The sequence below is a fragment of the Zootoca vivipara genome, chromosome 2 (genome assembly GCF_963506605.1).
Source record: "Zootoca vivipara chromosome 2, rZooViv1.1, whole genome shotgun sequence".
Classification (NCBI taxonomy): Eukaryota; Metazoa; Chordata; class Lepidosauria; order Squamata; family Lacertidae; genus Zootoca; species Zootoca vivipara.
Genome location: NC_083277.1, coordinates 101,826,740 through 101,839,478, shown reverse-complemented (window position 1 = coordinate 101,839,478; position 12,739 = coordinate 101,826,740). Strand labels below are relative to the sequence as shown.

Sequence of the window (12,739 nt, the reverse complement as noted above, 5' to 3'; positions counted from 1 at the left end):
GGGGGAGGCCAATTCCCCCAACTCCCGAATTGCGACGCAAACGTAGGGGGAAGAGGTTGGGTCTGCCAAAGCTGTGGTGCTGGAAGAAAACGCGCCAATCGCCATTCGGGAGTTCAGACACCTCACCTTAAGGATGCATTTTTACTGCTCTGAACACTGTAAATAATCAGCACTTAATAAAAACCTTAAAAGACCATGCTGGAGTCGTTACTCTAGAGTAGCCATACCAGGCCCTCTGACAGCAACTCCCGAATCTTTTTTTTGGCTACTTTGGAGTGCAGCGATGAGCGCTCAAGAGGCTGAGCATTGGAGGCTGGAGGCCGAAGCAGCGAAGCAGGAGCTGCAGAACCTCACAGCGCACGCACAGCAGCAATTGCATGCCGCTCAGGAGGAAGCGCGAGGGGCGCAGGAGGAGCTGAACAAGCTGGTGGACCAGGTGAGGACAAAAGAGGAGACTGAGAAACAGCTAAGGGTGATGGTTTTGGACCTACAGAAGAAGTTGGAAGAGGAGAAAGCCGCTAGAGGTGGGGGGGTGCCCCAGCCGCAGCTAGTCCAAGTGAGAAGGGGACAGAGCCTAGTCACCAAGTTTAGCGGCGACCCTAGGGAGTACCTAGGATTCGAGACAGAAATAAATTATGCGCTGGAATTGCATGCAGCAGAATTCCCAGATGACGCGCACAGAGTCTCCTTTATCATAGAGCATTTGACGGGGGCCGCCCGAGAATGGGTAAGACCGCTCATCGCGCAAAAAAATCCTTGCATGAAGAACGCAAAATTATTTCTAGAAGCTTTAAAAATAATGTACGCTAGTGACAGTGAAATGGAGGCCACTAAAGAGGAGCTTCATAACTTAACACAAGGAAAATCGACAGTTAGGGACTACTGGGCGAGATTCACCATGCTGGTGCACAAACTGGGGTGGGATCTGCAAAGTGAGCCAGTGAAATCAGCCTTCTACATGGGTTTGCACGCAGACGTTAAGGATGAGCTGGCAAGAGGTCCCAAACCGCGAACTATGGATGAGTTAAGCAAAGCGGCGCTAGCGGTGGGGGTGAGACAGGAATCCAGATGGAATGACAAACAAGCGACGCGCGCAGCAAAACCTTGGTTCCCACGCTCCCAGGACAGACCACATCACCAAACCCCACCCCAGGGCCCGCCCCCACACCCGCCCAGGCCAAGCCCAGAGCCGGAACCGATGGAGATCGGAGGAGCGCGCGCGCGGGCTTTTCAAACCCCGGCGGCGCCAAGACGCAAGGAGGGAAGAGGCGGGAATTGCTTTCTCTGCAACTCCCCCAGGCATCGCGTCAGAGACTGCCCTCATCGCAGAGAGTGGCAAGGAAAGGCGGGAACGGTTGTACCTTCCCCAGCTGACGCAGCACCACAGCAGGGAAACGAGACAGCCTGGCTGCAGGAGACAAGGGGGAGCGGCCAGGCACAGTCAGCAGACAACAGCCCCCGCCCGCCCACCCGCACAGAGAGGAGCACAGCCAGCCCACCCCTCCCAGAGCAGGAGTGGTTCTAGAAGTCACGCTCACGCTCCCAAATGGCTATCCCCTGACAGTCCTCGCCTTAATTGACAGTGGTGCCTCAGCCAACTTCTTCTCGAGAAACTTTGCGGAAGAGCACCAGATCCAACTTCTGCAGCTGGATTTTCCCCTGCACGTGGCCACCATTGACGGCAGAGAGCTGCTGGGAGGGGCCATCACGCATCAAACCCCCCCCATGAGAATGACGGTGGGAAGGCACTCAGAGACACTGGCTTTCAACGTCACAACCATCTCAGACCCCCCCATCGTCTTGGGCATGAGCTGGCTGACGCGCCACGACCCCTCCATAAGTTGGCACCAGAGATGCATCACTTTTGGATCGGACTTTTGTCTGGAACATTGCATGCAGCACCAACCAGGGGAGGGGCCTCCGATAGCCACGGTGGCCACCATGCACGTCAAGGGGGGTGAGGCAATACCCAAGCCGTACTGGGACCTGCAGGAGGTCTTCAGCGAAGCGGAGTCCGACCACCTACCCCCACACAGGCCTTTTGACTGCCAGATCAACCTGGTGCCAGGGGCAACTATACCCCCAGCCAAGCTGTACGCCATGTCAGATCAGGAACTGGAGGATCTGCGCGCTTTCATCGACAAGAACCTCAAGCGGGGGTTCATCAGAGAAAGCAAGGCAGCAGGGGGCAGCCCGGTCTTCTGGGTGGACAAGAAAGACACGCAACAGCGCCGTCTGGTGGTGGATTTTAGACGGCTGAATTCGGTGACAGAGCCAATGGCTTTCCCCATGCCCAGAGTGGATGATCTCCTGACAGCGGCACGCAGGGGCAAGATCTTCACCAAGCTCGACCTAAGAGGGGCGTACAACTTGATTAGGATCCGGGAGGGTGATGAATGGAAAACCACGATGTTCACGCCTCTGGGCTCTTTTGAATATCTGGTGATGCCCTTCGGGTTGCAAGGGGGCTCAGCATGCTTCCAGGCCTTCATGCACCACGTCCTGGGGTCCCTCCTCTTCAAGAACTGCTTGGTCTTTCTGGATGACATCCTTATCTACTCCAATGACCCAGTGCAGCATGTGAAGGATGGCAGGGAGGTGTTGCAGCGCCTGAAGGACAACCACCTGTATGTGAAGCTGGAGAAGTGCAAGTTTCACACCAAAGAAGTGGACTTCCTAGGCTACAAGCTGTCAGACAAGGGGCTGGCGATGGACAAGGACAAGGTGCAGGCCATCCTGGACTGGCACAGCCCCAGGACGCGCAAAGATGCCCAACGCCTACTAGGCTTCGCGAACTTCTACAGGAAGTTCATCAAGAACTTCTCTCGCGTCACGGCTCCTATCACCGACTGCCTGAGAGGCAAGCAGAAGTTCCGGTGGACACCAGAGGCGCAAGCAGCGTTCGAAAGCCTCAAGAGGGTATTCGCTTCAGACCAGCACCTGTTCCACGTGGTGCAGGATGCGCCCCTACGCCTGGAGACAGATGCTTCGGACAAGGCTCTGGGAGCGATTCTGTTGCAACTGGACGCCAACAGAGAGTGGAGACCCTGTGCCTTCTTCTCCAGGAAGCTGACCCAGCCGGAACGCAACTACACAGTGTTTGACAGGGAACTTCTCGCGATCCACGCTGCGTTCCAGCACTGGCGACACTTCCTGGTGGGCGCCAAGCACCCCATCCAGGTGTGCACAGACCACAAGAACCTGGAGTTCTGGAGAACTGCCAGGGTGCTCAACCAGCGGCAGATACGGTGGGCAGAGTTCTTCTCGAACTTCAACTTCTCCATCCACTACATCCCGGGAGAGCAGAATGTCAGGGCGGATGCCCTCTCCCGCAAGCCAGAGTACATGGAGGAGGAGTTGCCACCGGCACCCAGGCATATTTTCCCCCCATCAGCATGGTCCTGCGGAGCAACAGTGGTGAGCGAGGCAGAACTCACAGCACTGACAGCAGCTGATGCATTTGCCACCCGCATCTTCAGAGAACTGAGAGGGGGGGGGAGCAGGCCAAAGACTTTGAGGAAAGGAGGGGTTTGCTTTTTTACAAGGGAGCCCTGTACCTGCCAACCAAACAGCTGAGAGGTAAGGCCCTCAAGCAGATGCACGACAACCCAACGGCGGGTCATTTTGGAAGGGACAAAACCACTCACCTAGTCATGAGACACTTCTGGTGGCCAGGGGTGCGGGAGGATGTTCGGGATTATGTAAGGGGATGTGACACCTGCCAGCGAGCAAAGGTGGTCAGAGCGCCACCAGCTGGTTTGCTGGAGCCCTTAGCCACACCGCACAGGCCGTGGGAAGTAGTGTCCATGGACTTCATCACAGACCTGCCGTCGTCCAGGGGCAAGACCGCAGTGTTGGTGGTGGTGGACCTCATGTCCAAAATGTGCCATTTTATACCGTGTGCCAGGGCGGTCTCGGCAGAAGAGACGGCCAAACTGTTTGTTGACCACGTATTCAGACTGCATGGATTGCCTTTAAGGGTTATTTCGGATCGTGGCCGCCAATTTGTTTCCAGGTTCTGGAGGCGGCTCATGAACCTCCTGCAGGTGGAGGTCAGCTTGTCGACGGCTAGGCACCCGCAAACCAATGGACAGGCGGAGCGGGTCAACGCCATTCTGCAGCAGTACCTGAGATGTTACGTCAGCCAGAGGCAAACGGACTGGGTGGATCGCCTGCCACTGGCAGAATTTGCCTACAACAATGCGGTGCACGTCTCCACAGGGGTGTCGCCCTTTAAGGCCAACTACGGGCGCGACCTCAGATCTTTCCCGGAGAGGGAGGGGGAGGAGGAGGAAGAGGGCCCACAGGCAGAGGATTGGGCAGAGGACCTGGAGACGGTGCACCAGCAGCTCAGAGAACACTTGGAGAGGGCCAAGGAAGCGTACAAGAAGGGGGCAGATCGCCACAGGCGACCGGGAGAGGTCATCAGGGTGGGGGACAAGGTTTGGTTATCCTCGGAAGGTCTTCCCACCAGGGGGCGATGCAAGAAGTTAGCACCCAGGAGGCTGGGCCCCTTCACGGTTACGCAACAGGTCAACCCGGTAGCCTTCAGGCTAGCACTGCCGGAGGACATGAGAGTGCACCCAGTGTTTCATAGATCGCTGCTGTCGCCGTACAGGGAAAGTACCAGGTTCAGGGACAGCGATCAGCCTCCAGAGGGAGGGGGGGAGACGGGAGACGCCCGACAGCTCAATGAGGCAACTGAGATTTTAGACTCAAGGAGAGGGGTGAGAGGACTGGAGTACCTGATAGCATGGGAGGACACTCCGCCGTCCCACAATGAGTGGATACCGGCCACAGAAGTACCTGAGGAATTTTTAGTGGAAGAGTTCCACGCCCTGTTCCCCCACAGGCCCAAGCCCTGGCACATGGAAAGGGAGGGAGAGGGGGAGGGGCAGGAGGAAGGGATAGCAGGCAGCAGCTCTCCATGGAGATGGGAAGCGGAATTTGAGGACACGGAAGAAGAGGTGTGGGTTTCACCGAGGTCAACGACGTCAGAGGCAGGAGAGGACTGGCAGAACATTTTTACTCCCACCAGCTCTGACGCCACTGACTTCTTGGGATTCCCGTCTTCTCGGGGGGAAGGAGAAAGATCGCAGGATTGGGGGAAAATTTTTACACCCACAGGCTCGGATGCCACAGACTTCTTGGGGTTTCACTCGTCCCCAGCAAGCGGAGAGCCACTAGGAAGGGGGGGAGAGGAGCCTGGGAGGGGGATGGATGTGAGGGACGAGGGATACAGGGAAGTCCCTCCCATCTTAAGTTCCAGCCCATCCCCAAGCGCGGGAGAGAGTAAGGAGAGCTCTGCCTCCAGCGGAGAGTCAGGAAGTGGTGTCCGAGGCTCAGGCAAGGTTGTGGAGCCCAGGCCGCAGGTGGGACAGGAAGTAGGACGCACAGGGGGGAGGCCAATTCCCCCAACTCCCGAATTGCGACGCAAACGTAGGGGGAAGAGGTTGGGTCTGCCAAAGCTGTGGTGCTGGAAGAAAACGCGCCAATCGCCATTCGGGAGTTCAGACACCTCACCTTAAGGATGCATTTTTACTGCTCTGAACACTGTAAATAATCAGCACTTAATAAAAACCTTAAAAGACCATGCTGGAGTCGTTACTCTAGAGTAGCCATACCAGGCCCTCTGACAGTATCTAAAGCCATTTGCACATATTGCCATGCAGCCAGTCCATGCAGGATGTAGGCACCCTATATATAGAAATGAGCAAACCAGTGATATTTTAGAGAGCAGGCTAGCAGGCGGGGCCTGTTACTTACATTATAGGAGCCTACACAACACAAAACACTGTTGTTGTATGTAGGTTTTATTTCATTTGTTTTTCATCTTGTATTTTGGATATGTACACCCAGTTTTTTCCTCTTCAATTTTTTTGGGGGCCCCCAAGAGAGTGGGGCCCTAAGCTATAGCTTGTTTATACATAAATCCAGCAGTGGCGACTATGACAAATGCAATGATTCCTTGAATTAAGTGCACTCCAAACATGCAAGGGCTTCCTATATTTTCTGCTATGTCGAAGACAATTCTATTAAGATCTCCGTTTTGCGTATATGGGGGGCGGGGGTGGGTTGGTATTGTTGCAGACAGGGTAGCTTGTTTTCACTGGGAGCCAGCCCCATGCATACATAAGAACTCCAATGAAGTTGCAGATAATTCATGCATATATATTATATCAGAGGAGAAAATATGACAGCAGTTTTGGGTCAGAGGTGTGATTACTGGAGATAGCCAGTACTTGCTACTCTTTGCTGTTAAGAATCCCCCCCCCCCAAGCATTACAGTGGTACCTCTGGTTACGAACTTAATTCGTTCCGGAGGTCCGTTCTCAATTCGAAGTACCATTCTTAACCTGAGGTGTGCTTTCACTAATGGGGTTTCCCGCTGCACGCGCGCCTTTGTCACACAATTTCCACTCGCATCCCGGGGCAAAGTTTGCAACCAGGAGCACCTACTTCCAGGTTAGCGGAGCCCGTAACCTGAAGCGTTCGCAAGGGGGACAGTTCGTAACCAGAGGTATTACGGTATAAATTTATCTCACAATCCCCAGTGTACGCTTCTGCAGGGATGGGATAGGGGGCTAATGGAACAGTAGTTTGATGTGCCAAGGCTGCTTTTAAGTCTTCATCAATTCAGAAATCAATCTTCAAACGATTAACACATTTACGGTCTGAAATTGCAGTACATATACTGGACTCACTCACTAGAAACTATGACTGAGAAGAGGGTCTTGGAAATAATAACTGTGGCTACTGGTGAAAATTAATTTCACCCATGTGACAGAGAATGGCAGTAGCAAGATTTAAAGGGGCTGCTCACCTTTAAGAATAATGGCAGAAGTCTTCATTTAAAACAAACAAACAAAAAACTCCCCCATTTCGGCTTCCGGTCGCTCGCGCGGCCATGTCAGTCGAGGTTTTGCTCGCTGAGTGAAACCTGGCGCTTCAAGGACTGGGCACGTCGCTCCGGCGTAGCGTGTGCCCTCAGAAATCCCAAAAGGGGCTTTTTGGGAACGTGGTGGTCCGGCTGCGTATTTTGTGGGCTCCCCCCTCCCCGGGAAACGGCTTTTTTTAAAGCTGCCGAGAGCGAGGGGGTCGGAGCTGCAGCGCGAACGGATCTGGCGCTTTCCTTGATAGCGCGAAGCCGCAGGACTGACTGGCAACAGCGGGCGATTCCTCCTTCAAACGGAATGCAATGAACCGTGAGTAACAAGCGGAACTAATTATACTAATTGGAGTAATTAAAGTTTGGCCACGGATAAGGGGTTCAAAAGAAGGAAGCCAGCCCCTATCTTCTGATTGAGGCGGTAGCAGCAAAAGTTACTGAAGCCGCAAAGATTTTAGACAAGACTTTTTCTGGAGAGCTGTCAAACCTCCCCTATGGAGAGGGGGGGGGAGACGATTTAGGTGTATTCACAGAACAATTAAGTAATTAAGCAATAAAGAACTAAAGGGAGTCATTTGCTGGGAAGGAGGACCTGTCAGCTCAGCCAGAGAATAGAGGCTTTGTTAGTGTAACAAAGCCTCAAAAGAACTGGAAAAGAGCTGTGAAGTCTGCCTCTTTGTTATTTTTTGGAGAGTTGGAGACATTGTTATTTGGAAGTTAAAGACTTGCCACACTGTTGGAATTAAGTAAAATAAAAAAATTCCTTCAGTAGCACCTTAAAGACCAACTAAGTTTTTATTTTGGTATGAGCTTTCGTGTGCATGCACACTTCTTCAGATACAGTGAAATGGAAGTTTCCAGGCACTTATGTAGAGAAGGGGTGGGGAGGGGTGGGGATGGGGGATCACTCAGAAGGGTGGTGGAAATGGGTGATTGACTGACTGATAGCTGTTGATGACCGGAAACGACTGCAAATGGTTTTGCATGAAAAAGCAAGGGTGGAGATGGCTGAAGATCGCTTATCATGTATAATGAGATAAGAACCCGATATCTCTGTTCAAACCAGGTCCCTCCATGGTTTTGAGCTTGGTGATAAGTTGCAATTCAGCAACTTCTCTTTCCAGTCTATTTCTGAAATTCTTTTGTAGTAAGACAGCTACTTTGAGATCTTGTATAGAATGTCCTGGGAGATTGAAGTGTTCTCCTACTGGTTTTTCTGTCTTCTGGTTCCTGATGTCAGATTTATGTCCATTTATCCTTTGGCGTAGGGTTTGGCCTGTTTGTCCAATATAGAGAGCTGAAGGGCACTGTTGGCATTTGATGGCATACACAATGTTAGAGGATGAGCAATTAAATAGTCCTGAGATGGTATGTTGGATGTTGTTGGGGCCAGTAATGGTATTGTCTGGGTGTATGTGGCAGCAAAGTTGGCATCTGGGTTTATTGCAGGCTCTGGTACCAGTGTCCATGTTAAGTCTGGTGGTTGTATTATTGTGGGTGAGGAGTTGTTTAAGATTGGGTGGCTGTCTGTAGGCAATGAAAGGTCTTCCTCCCAGAGCTTGAGAAAGGGAGCTGTCATTGTCCAGGAGAGGCTGTAGATCTCTGATGATGCGTTGTACTGTTTTAACTTGGGAGCTGTATGTGATGACTAGTGGTGTTCTGTTATTTTCTTTTTTGGGTCTGTCTTGCAGCAGGTTCTCTCTAGGTATCTGTCTGGCTCTGTTGATCTGTTGTTTAACTTCATCAGGTGGATATTTTAGTTCTAAAAAGGTTTGCTGTAGATCTCTTAGGTGAGATTCTCTGTCTGTAGAGTTGGAACAGATGCGGTTGTAACGTAAGGCCTGGCTGTATACGATGGATTGTTTGGTATGTTTGGGATGGTAGCTAGAAGCATGTAGATATGTTTGTCGGTCAGTTGGTTTTCTGTATAAGGTGGTGTCTATATGTCCATCCTGTATTTTTATAGTAGTGTCCAAAAAATGTATTTCTTGCATAGATTGGTTCATTGTTAGGTTGATGGTGGGGTGAAAGTCATTGAATGTCTGGTGGAAGGTTTCCAGGGTCTGTTGTCCATGTGTCCAGATAATAAAAATATCGTCAATGTATCGCAGGTACAGGAGAGGTTTGAGTGGGTAGGAGTTAAGGAAACGTTGTTCTAAATCTGCCATGAAGATGTTGGCATACTGTGGGGCCATGCGGGTGCCCATGGCTGTGCCGCTGATCTGGAGGAACAGGTCATCACCAAATTTGAAGTGGTTGTGGGTAAGGACAAAGTGGCAGAGTTTGTTGGAATTAAGTTACACTAAGAAACTGCAATAGACTATGATGGATTTTGGCTATACCCCTATGGTTAGAAAGTACTTGTCGCCTGTGAGAAAGGAATTTGGTTTCCAGCATCTACCCAGTTGTTTGGGCTACATGAAGAATTGGTGACCTTGGGAGCCAGCTGGAGAAAAGTGTTTTCCAGCATTGCAGCCACTGTTGGTAATACAGTGGTGTTTTGAATTTGGAGGAAACGAAAGTAATTTCCAGCACGTCGGCTGCTGTGTGGATTATAAAATATTTTGGGCCTTGGTGAAAGAGATGGTGTTTTCCAGCACATCAGCTGCTGTGTGGATTACAAATGATTGGTGATTTGCTTGGTGAAGAACTTATGTGATTTCCAGCACGTTGGCTGCTGTGTGGATTACAAAATAATTTTAAGGGTAGAAGTTCTACTGGTCTAGCACATTAGCTGCTAAGTGGATTACAAAATTGGGGACTCTGCAGGAAAGGATTTCTCTGGAATTGAAGATATAATAATTGTACTGTGGATTACAGTTTCCTTCTTTTTTAATTTTGGTTTGGGAGGCACATTAGCTGCCTGGTGGATTACAAATTAATGGGCAAATATAAAGGTGGAATATATAAGCAGAAAATGTCGGGTACGGATAAAAAAATGCAATTAAGAAGGGATTCCAGAGATCAAGTTTTTCAAGAGCAAATTTTGGAATTTATGAAAGAAAATAAGCAGAGCCTACAAAGTCTAACTACAGAGGTTAAAGCTACTATAAAGTGCCTCCAGGAATTTAAAGAGGAATTTGGTGTGCTGAAAAAAGATCTTCAAGAAGTTAAAACACAGGTCTCTGGGTTAAATGTAAGAGTGACAGATATTGAAACAAATAAGTTAATGGACTTAGAGAAGTTGCAGGAAGAAACGCAAATTAGGCTTGCTTTTATTGAATTAAAAGATAAGGAGAATCAATTACGACTTCGGAATTTGCCGGAGCTGGAGAAGGGAAAAGGAGATTTAGGAGACTTAATCGCACAAGAATTTTCCGATTGGTGGGGCCTGGATAAAGAAGAGATAAAAGCCACTATCTTGAGGGCCTACAGAGTAGGCCCAAAAAAGAAAAAAGATTCTAATTTTTTGAATGATTGTATAGTGGTTTTTCAAACAAAGGATCAAAGAGATAAGATACTAGGCCATCACTATCAGAAAAAATTGGAAGTTCTCCAGCATACAATAATTTTATTTAAAGAAACGCCTAAATTCTTTTTGTCTAAGAGAAATAAATATACAGACCTGACAACGATTTTGACAAGGAAAAATATTTTCTTTAAATGGAAATTCCCAGAGGGCCTGGCATTTAAATATAAACAAAAAGAATATAAGATCCGATCGGTGGAGGATAAAAGAAGATTTTTGGAAAGTCACGCAGAGGATTTTAAATTACCAACTGGAGGAGATCAAGGTTTGGGAGCCGGTGCTGGACCAGGGGCATTTGATTTGGAATTGCTGGCAGGAGCAGGAGCTGGGACTGGTGCTGGGCCAGGGGAAGACGTTTAAATTATAAAGTAAGACAAGATGGCGTTAAGAGTACTTTCGTGGAATGTGAATGGACTAAATTCAAGCGTGAAAAGAAGGAAGATTTATCATGTAGTCAAAAAACAGAATTTGGATATTATTTGTTTACAAGAGACCCATGTAATTAGGACTCATAGAAAAATTCTACAAAACAAGTTATTGGGTCAGGAATTTATATCAGCTGATAAAGTTAAGAAAAGAGGGGTAGTCATCTATGTAAAGGAAAAATATAATCCTAAATTGCTGTTTAAAGATGAAATAGGGAGATATATCGCAGTGGAAATATCTTTGCAAGGCGAAAAATGTTTGATACTTGGAATTTACGCACCAAATGAAGCTAAATCAGACTTTTTTAAGAATATACATACTGCGTTGTTGGAGTATCTGGATTACAAGATTATAATGATGGGAGATTTTAATGGGGCTGTATCAACTATGATGGATAGAACTCAAAGACAAAAAATATCTAATGACGGTAAGCTTCCAAAAACATTTTTCGATCTGGTGGAGAGTTTGGACTTAGTAGATGTTTGGAGGCTAAGAAATCCATTGGAAAAAGAGTTCACTTTTTTCTCGGACTCGCAAAAGTCAGGAAGTAGATTGGACTACATTTGGATTACCAAGGACTTATGTCCAAAAGTGACAAAAAGCGAGATATGCCCCAGAACCTACTCAGACCACAACGCAGTTTTGATAGAGCTGAAACAGTATCTGCAGGGTTCTTTTAGATGGAGAATGAATGACTCTTTATTGAGAAATGAACAGATAATTAATAAGGCCCAGAAGATGTTGAAAGATTACTTCGAATTAAATTTGAATAAAGGACAGAATATTACAGTGGTTTGGGACGCCAGCAAAGCAGTAATGAGAGGATTTTTGATCCAACAGAATACAATTTGGAAGAAGAAGAGAAACGAAAAGAAGGAAAACATTTTGGATAAATTGAAAGAAAAAGAAAAAAAATTGAGAGATAATCCGAAAAGTCAGGAAGTCCAAAAAGAAATAAAAGCTTTGCAGGTGCAGTATTCCCAAATAATAAATGAGGAAATAGAATGGAAAATTAGAAGAATGAAGCAAAGATCCTTCGAATCGGCTAATAAATGTGGGAAACTGTTGGCCTGGCAATTGAAAAGAAGACAAAAAGAGAATACAATTATTAAGATTATGGATGAAGGAAAATCTATTGAGAACCCTGCAGAGATAAGGAAATGTTTTACAAAATATTACAAACAGCTATATAAAAGGGAAAAAGAAGATTTAGATGGGATAGAGAAATTTATAAAAGAAAATGGACTGCAGAAAATTCCAGTACAACAAAAGAACCTACTGAATGGACTGATTACAAGACAAGAGATTGAAATGGCAATTCAAGAATTGAAAAGCGACAAAGCCCCAGGACCGGACGGACTTACCTCCAAATACTATAAAACATTAAAAAACTGGTTGATACAACCATTAATGGAGGTAGCAAATGAGATTTTAGGGGGGGGCAGGGCACCAGAGACTTGGAAAGAAGCCTTTATCTCTCTGATACCAAAACCGGATGTGGATAAGACTCAGGTTAAGAATTATAGACCAATCTCCTTATTAAATGTGGACTACAAGATATTTGCTAGTATTTTGGCGTCAAGATTGAAAAGGGTGTTGAAAGACTTAATTCATAAAGACCAGGCAGGATTCCTGCCTGGAAGACATATGAAGGACAATTTAAGATTTATAATAGACATTTTGGAGAGATTGGAAGTGAAAATAAACACCAAAGCAATGTTAATTTTTGTGGACGCCGAAAAAGCCTTTGATAACATTTCTTGGAATTTTATGAAAAGAAATTTTGAAAAAATGGAGGTTGGCAAAATTTTTGTTAATGGGCTTAATGGTATTTATTCTGAGCAAAGAGCGAAGATTATTGTAAATAATGTGGTATCAGAAGAGATAAGAATTGAGAAAGGAACAAGACAAGGGTGCCCACTCTCCCCCCTGTTATTTATTTCTGTCCTAGAGGT

At 47.7% G+C, this 12,739-nt stretch overlaps 1 protein-coding gene across 3 annotated transcripts in view; it reads right to left on the bottom strand.

Moving 5' to 3' along the window:
* The window catches only part of ABCA5 (ATP binding cassette subfamily A member 5), a 71,617-nt gene that overhangs the window by 27,168 nt on the left and 31,710 nt on the right, over positions 1-12,739 (bottom strand). The window lies entirely within an intron of this gene.